The 7,206-nt window shown below is 53.8% G+C and overlaps 1 pseudogene; it reads left to right on the top strand.

The window, feature by feature from the left end:
- Positions 1–3,398: 3,398 nt before the first annotated feature.
- Positions 3,399–4,422, top strand: LOC123075237 (cationic peroxidase SPC4-like; annotated as a pseudogene).
- The last annotated feature ends 2,784 nt before the right edge of the window (positions 4,423–7,206 follow it).

Genomic DNA, 7,206 nt, shown 5'->3' with positions numbered 1-7,206 from the left:
TGGGGCGCACCAGCCCACCAGGGGCTGGTTCCCATGCCACTTCAGCCCATGGGGCCCTCCGGGATAGGTGGCCCCACCCGGTGGTCCCGGTACAATACCGGTGACCCCCGAAACTCTCCCGGTGGCCGAAACTGGACTTCCTATATATAAATCTTTACCTCCGGACCATTCCGGAACTCCTCGTGACGTCCGGGATCTCATCTGGGACTCCGAACAACTTTCGGTTAACCGCATACTAATATCTCTACAACTATAGTGTCACCGAACCTTAAGTGTGTAGACCCTACGGGTTCGGGAGACACGTAGACATGACCGAGACAACTCTCCGGTCAATAACCAACAGCGGGATCTGGATACCCATGTTGGCTCCCACATGCTCCACGATAATCTCATCGGATGAACCACGATGTCGAGGATTCAATCAATCCCGTATACAATTCCCTTTGTCTATCGGTACGATACTTGCCCGAGATTCGATCGTCGATATACCGATACCTTGTTCAATCTCGTTACGGCAAGTCTCTTTACTCGTTCCCGTAACACATCATCATGTGAACAACTCCTTGATCACATTGAGCTCATTATGATGATGTCCTACCGAGTGGGCCCAGAGATACCTCTCCGTCATACGGAGTGACAAATCCCAGTCTCGATCCGTACCAACCCAACAGACACTTTCGGAGATACCTGTAGTGCACCTTTATAGCCACCCAGTTACGTTGTGACGTTTGGTACACCCAAAGCATTCCTACGGTATCCAGGAGTTGCACGATCTCATGGTCTAAGGAAATGATACTTGACATTAGAAAAGCTTTAGCAAACGAACTACACGATCTAGTGCTATGCTTAGGATTGGGTCTTGTCCATCACATCATTCTCCTAATGATGTGATCCTGTTATCAATGACATCCAATGTCCATGGTCAGGAAACCGTAACCATCTATTGATCAACGAGCTAGTCAACTAGAGGCTCACTAGGGACATGTTATGGTCTATGTGTTCATACATGTATTACGATTTTCGGATAACACAATTATAACATGAACAATAGACAATTATCATGAACAAGGAAATATTATAATAACCATTTTATTATTGCCTCTAGGGCATATTTCCAACAGCTTCCCACCCCCCCCCCCCCCGACACAGCCGCGACCGCGACCAAGAAGTCGCCTCGCCGCCCTGGCCAGATCCTCACTGGCATGCTCATCGGACGCCGGCAGGGCAGCTAGCTGGTCCGTGCGCGCCGCTGAGTCGTCGGCCTTCTCCTTCGTCGACTCCCGCAAGCTGTTCGACAATTTGCCAAGGTACAAAATCGACTCCGCCAACGAGTTCTTTTTTCACAATTTCTTTTGCGACTCCGACGATTCGTCGTCCGATGACGAGAAGGAGATATTGGCTGCCGTGTTGGTCCATCACCACCTCAATAGCCAGCGCCCGGCGTTCCGTGGCTCCATTTCGGGCCACCTTCCGGCGTTGAATCGCAACCGAGAAAGCGGGCATTTCCTTTTTTTGGAAGGATTACTTTGATACAACAAATCCGTTGTTCAAACATCAGAAATCCGCCGCCATTTCCGTATGAGTAGGCATCTTTTCAACCGTATTAGAGAGGGGGTGGTCGGCTATGATGACTATTTCGAGTGCAAAGAGGATGCCATTGGAAAGATTGGTTTCTCCTCTTATCAGAAATGCACTGCTGCCATCCGAATGCTTGCATACGGAGTGCCCGGTGATCTCATTGACGAGTACGTCCGTATGAGCGAGTCTACATGCCTAGACTCCATGTATAAGTTCTGCAAGGCTGTTATTGTTGTGTTTGGCCCTGAGTAATTGAGAGAGCCGACTCTTGAAGATACAGCTCGTTTGTTGGCGATGAATGCCAGCAGGGGCCTCCCAGGGATGCTTGGCAGTATAGACTGCATGCACTGGGAGTGGAAGAACTGCTCTCTGCTTGGCAAGGGCAGTATAAGGGCCATGTCAGGGCTTGCACTATCATACAAGAGGCCGTGGCGTCTCAAGATCTCTGGATCTGGCACACTTTCTTTGGCATGGCCGGATCACACAATGATATCAACGTGCTTCAGCGCTCGCCGGTGTTTGCTAGGCTTGCCGAAGGCAACAGCCCACCGGTGAACTTTACTATCAACGGGCACAACTACGACAAAGGATACTACCTGGGTGACGGTATCTATTTTCAGTGGACCACTATTGTGAAGACAATCCCCAACCCTGTCGGAGAGAAGAGGAAAAGATTTGCCCAAGAGCAAGAGAGTGCTAGGAAGGACGTCAAGCATGCCTTTGGTGCTTTGCAATCTCGATGGGGCATCGTTCGGTATCCTGCTAACACTTGAAGCACACAGAAATTATGGGAGGTGATGACTGCTTGTGTGATCATGCACAATATGATCGTAAAGATGAGCGCCCGGGACATCTGTACGATCAAGGGTTTCAGTTTCAAGGTGAGAACGTTCTGCCTGAGCATGAAGGAGCGGCAATGTTTGAACAGTTCACCCAATTTCATCATGACATACGTGATTGGGAAACTCATGTGCAACCGCAAAATGATTTGGTTGAACATATGTTGGCTCATGTTGGCAACCAATAGATGTATTTTCTTTATTCGGCTTGCAAAAACTATGTGAGACATTTTTACTTTTATTTGGCTTGTACAACTATGCTATTTTATTCGGTTAAACTATGTTATTTGACTATATGTTTGAATGCAAAAGTTGTGTGAACAATGCAAAAATGAGCTATTTTTTGAAACAGAGCGGCTAGCCGGCCACGCCGGCACATATGGGTCGGCGCGTTGGATGCGCTGCCGACCCAAATCTAAAACAGGGCAGACGTTGGGCGGGCGGGCGACCCAAACGGATAAAAAGCGGACAAAAGCGCCGTCCGTTTGGGTTGCCCCGTTGGAGTTGCTCTAAGCGGCGAAAATTGGGCTTATGTGGACGCGACTGGACTGATTTTTTGGAGCCGGCGATAAAAAAGGGTTTGAGGGGCCCTTTGGGGGTGAGTGGAGATGCTCTATCCACTTGACCGCGTCACTCGGCTCACACACAAGTGCCACCTCGGCACTCCTCAGTACATGCTTCCAGCTGACTACGTTGCGCGGGCGTACATCTGCTAATGCATCGGTCCTACACAATGCTAACTCACGTAGAAATGAAATGAACATGCAGATACATAAAACTTCAAGATTTATTACAGCTAACAGACGAAGGGAGTAGTTGGTGCGTGATCTTAAGCCCGGATTGTTGCCGCTGTTTCTACGCTCTGCGTCTCGCCCGGTTTTATTGATTGGTTCCCGTTATAAATGACGCCCACTGGTTGCCGTGAGGACGCCACAAGCCCAGTCAAGCTAGCTTCAGCTCAAGCTCCGCACCAAAGAAACCATGGCGACGGGCAGCTCAGTAGTAGTACTGGCCGTCCTGGCCACCGTCGCGGCGCTGGTCTCCCCGGCCATGTCCCTACCCGTCTTCACCGGCGACGTCGGCGTCTCTCCGGGCTTCCACGCCGCGTCGTGCCCGCAGCTGGACGGCATCGTGCGGTCGTCAGTGGAGGCGGCGCTGCAGCTGGAGGTGGCGCTGGCGGCGGGCCTGCTCCGGCTCTACTTCCACGACTGCTTCCCGCAGGGCTGCGACGCCTCCATCCTCCTCAACACCACCTCCGCCCGCGAGACGGCGCTGCTCCCCAACCTCACCATCCGGCCGCGCGCCATGCAGCTCATCGAGTCCATCCGCGCCAGGGTCCGTTGTGTCATGCGCCGACATCACCCTGCTCGCCACCCGCCACAGCATCGTCGTGTCCGGCGGGCCCTGGTTCTCCGTGCCGCAGGGCAACCTCGACAGCCTCGCCCCGGCGTCACAGGAGAAGGTGTCCCACCTCCCGTCGCCCCTGACGGCCAGCGTGGCCAAGCTGCTGGAGTCCTTCCGCACCCGGGGCCTCGGCGACGTGGCCGACCTCGTGGCGCTCTCCGGCGCGCACACCATCGGGCGGTCGCACTGCGGCAGCTTCGCGGACTGGTCCCGGCGCGCGGACGACACCTTCTCGCGGAAGCTGGCGGCCAACTGCAGCAAGCACCCGGACCGGCTGCAGAACCTGGACGTGATCACCCCCGACCTGTTCGACAACGGGTACTACAAGGCGCTGCGGTTCAACCAGGGCGTGCTCACCTCCGACATGGCGCTCGTCAAGAATAAGACCACGGCGGCCATCGTGAAGCGGTTCGCCAAGAGCAAGGACGCCTTCTTCCGGCAGTTCGCCAGGTCCATGGAGAAGCTCGCCAGGGCGCCCAAGCCGGCGGGCAACGTGGGCGAGATCCGGCGCTTCAGCTGCTTCAGGACCAACGCCCAGCGCGCCGACGCTGCCGTGGACGCTGCCGGTGAGGAGGAGGAGGGCTTCGCCGCCTCCGCCTGATGACTCGGTCAAGTACGTGCGTACGGTCGTCGTCGGCAAGCAGGCTCTGCCCGTGTTCGAGTTCTCGACTTGCTTCTTTTCTCTGCGTGCATGGTTCATGTAGCAATAAAGAGACATAGCTTTCGATCGTCGTTGCTTCTGATCTTGATGAACTATGTCAATTAATCTGGACACCTATGTACGTGTAGCGCGATAATAGTACTAGTAAGCGTGTGTGACTGTGTGAGTGTAAGGCAAAGGTGATGATGGGTCGAGAAACGCAAAGGTGGTGGGTCGAGCTTTTTTCTTCTGGGTTCGTGTAGTAATAAAGAGGGACCTCATACCTAGCAAACGTTCGTCAGGGGACGTGGCACACGTGAACGGTCGCATGGCAGTTTTTTTTTTTTAGATGGTATGACAGTTTAAGTTGAGAGGGAGAGAGGAGAGATGGCAGTTTCTTCAGGCGACATGTCTCTCTGCCAAAGGGGGTTGTCCTCAAACGTGAACGCAATTTTTGTGTAAAAACTATCGTCGTCGTTTGATCTCGTTTTTCCACTAAAACTGCCATCATATACGGTTCGCTTGCCACCCCCTACAGCGAACGTTCGTCATCTACCATTATCAACAAAGAGACTGAGTTTCCTTCTACCAAGAAAAGAGAGAGCTTTTTTTTATTTCTTGACAGAGCTTTCGAGTTTCATCATTGCATCTGACGACCCATGTTGTGTGTTCTGTTAGGGTAGTCATTATGGTATACGTAGTCCAAGTCAGTTTTGTACCCCTATCCTAAGTCGGTTTATATCCTCTTATATACTCTTGTATGCCGTACCAAATCATCAATAAGCAACAGTTTTATTCAGCTTTCATGGTATCAGATACCGGTCCCAGGATTTAGGGTATGGCTCCGCCAACGCCACCGCCGCCGCCGCCGCCCGGCTACTTCGAGCGCCGGGCCGCACTCATCGCCAAGGCTACCAACGCCGCGACCGCTTCTCTCTCGGCCCTCACCATAGCTCCACAAAACTACCCTGCACCCATCCTCGCCGCATCAATATCTCTTGCTGACACAATCTCCGACGTCAGCCCCTACATCCCCATAGTTCTTGATCTCGCCGCCCATAACTACTACCATTGGAGACATCTCTTCGATCTCCACCTCGGCCGCTGCAATCTGCGCTCGCATGTCGCCACCAACTGTCTTCCCCGCCCCGACGATCCGCAATGGTTGAAAGACGATCTCGCGATCGTCCAGTGGTTCTACACCCGCATCACCACCGAGATCTTCAACATGCTCGATCACGACGGCGCCACCGCTGCCAACATCTGGCACTCCCTCCGTCAGCTCTTCCAAAGCAACACCGACGCTCGGAAAAACGCTCTCCACACCGAGCTTCGCAATATGGTGCAAGGAGACGCCCCGGTGAACCTGTTCTGCCAGCGCGTTAAGACCATTGGCGATGAGCTCCGCGAACTCGGCGATACAGTTAGCGACTCACAGCTAATCAATATCGTCGTCGTCGGCCTCAGCGAAGACTTTGACAAGCAAGCCTCGTTCATACCGATGATACGGCCCCCTCCTACCTTCGCTGAAGTACGTTCCTTGCTACAACTCGCGGCGGAAACACAAGCTCGCAAGGACTCTCGCCCCAAGGTCTTTCATGCTGCGGCTCGTCCTCCTCTGTCGTCTACACCAGCGCCGCCTTCCAGGCCGGCTCCTGCCGCCGGGCCGTCCGCATCGTCATCTGTTGAACCGCCCCCAGGCTGGCGTCCTAGTCCGAACTACCGCGGCAAAAACCCTATCTACAGGCCGCCGCCGACTCGTTCGGTTCCGCCTACGACATCACCAGCACCGAGTCCTGCACCACCCACCAGTGCTCCATCTGCGGTTGCATGGCGGCCTCCTCATGATCCTTGGACGGGGCTTGTTCAAGCATGGCCCATGCCCTGGTCCGCTCCGTCCACCCTCGATGCTCCGCCGGCATACTCAGGTGCCTGGCAACCCGGCCTTCGGCCGCCTACTGGTGCTCCCGGGGTTCTCAACCCCCGACAGCTGGCCAATACCTATCACGCCGCCCCGACGTATGCTCCTTATGGTCATTACAGCACCGACGGTGGCGCCTACTACACACCTCAGCCGGCCCTACTCCCGACGCCACCCCCACCACAGCCGGCCAATGCCTACTACACTCCCCAGCCAGCCCTACTGCCTTCACCATCGTATCCGCCGGCACTGCTTCCGACGCCACCCTCACCTGCGACGCCGAGCTGGGATCAAGCTGCCTTTCTCCAAGCCATGAATAACTTTGCTGCACAAGGAAACTCAGGTACGGATTGGATCTTTGATTCAGGGGCCTCTAGTCATATGTCTGCATCTAGTAATTGGTTATCTTCTTGCACTAAATCTCCTTTCCCTTCCATTATCCTTGGAGATGGATCATCTATTCCTATATATTGTGTTGGTCAGGCTCAACTTCCCTCTTTCACCAAACCTCTTTTACTTCGCGATGTTCTAGTTGCACCCGCCCTCATTAAAAATCTTATCTCTGTTCGCCAATTTACTTGCGACAATCTAGTTTCGGCTGAATTTGACCCTTTTGGTCTATCTGTGAAGGATTACCTGACCAAGGCCGAGATCGCTCGCTTCAATAGCTCCGGTGATCTTTATTCTCTTAATGGAGTTCCTGCCGCCACCCCTCCAACATCCATGCTGGCCTCCGTCGATCTCTGGCATCGTCGCTTGGGCCATCCCAACCCCGCCGTCTTAGCTTCTATGCTTAGTGAATTTACCATACCATGTAATAGGGA

This window comes from Triticum aestivum, chromosome 3D (genome assembly GCF_018294505.1).
Source record: "Triticum aestivum cultivar Chinese Spring chromosome 3D, IWGSC CS RefSeq v2.1, whole genome shotgun sequence".
Taxonomy (NCBI): domain Eukaryota; kingdom Viridiplantae; phylum Streptophyta; class Magnoliopsida; order Poales; family Poaceae; genus Triticum; species Triticum aestivum.
Note: the sequence above shows the minus strand (reverse complement) of the source record. Positions and strands in the feature narration are given on the sequence as shown.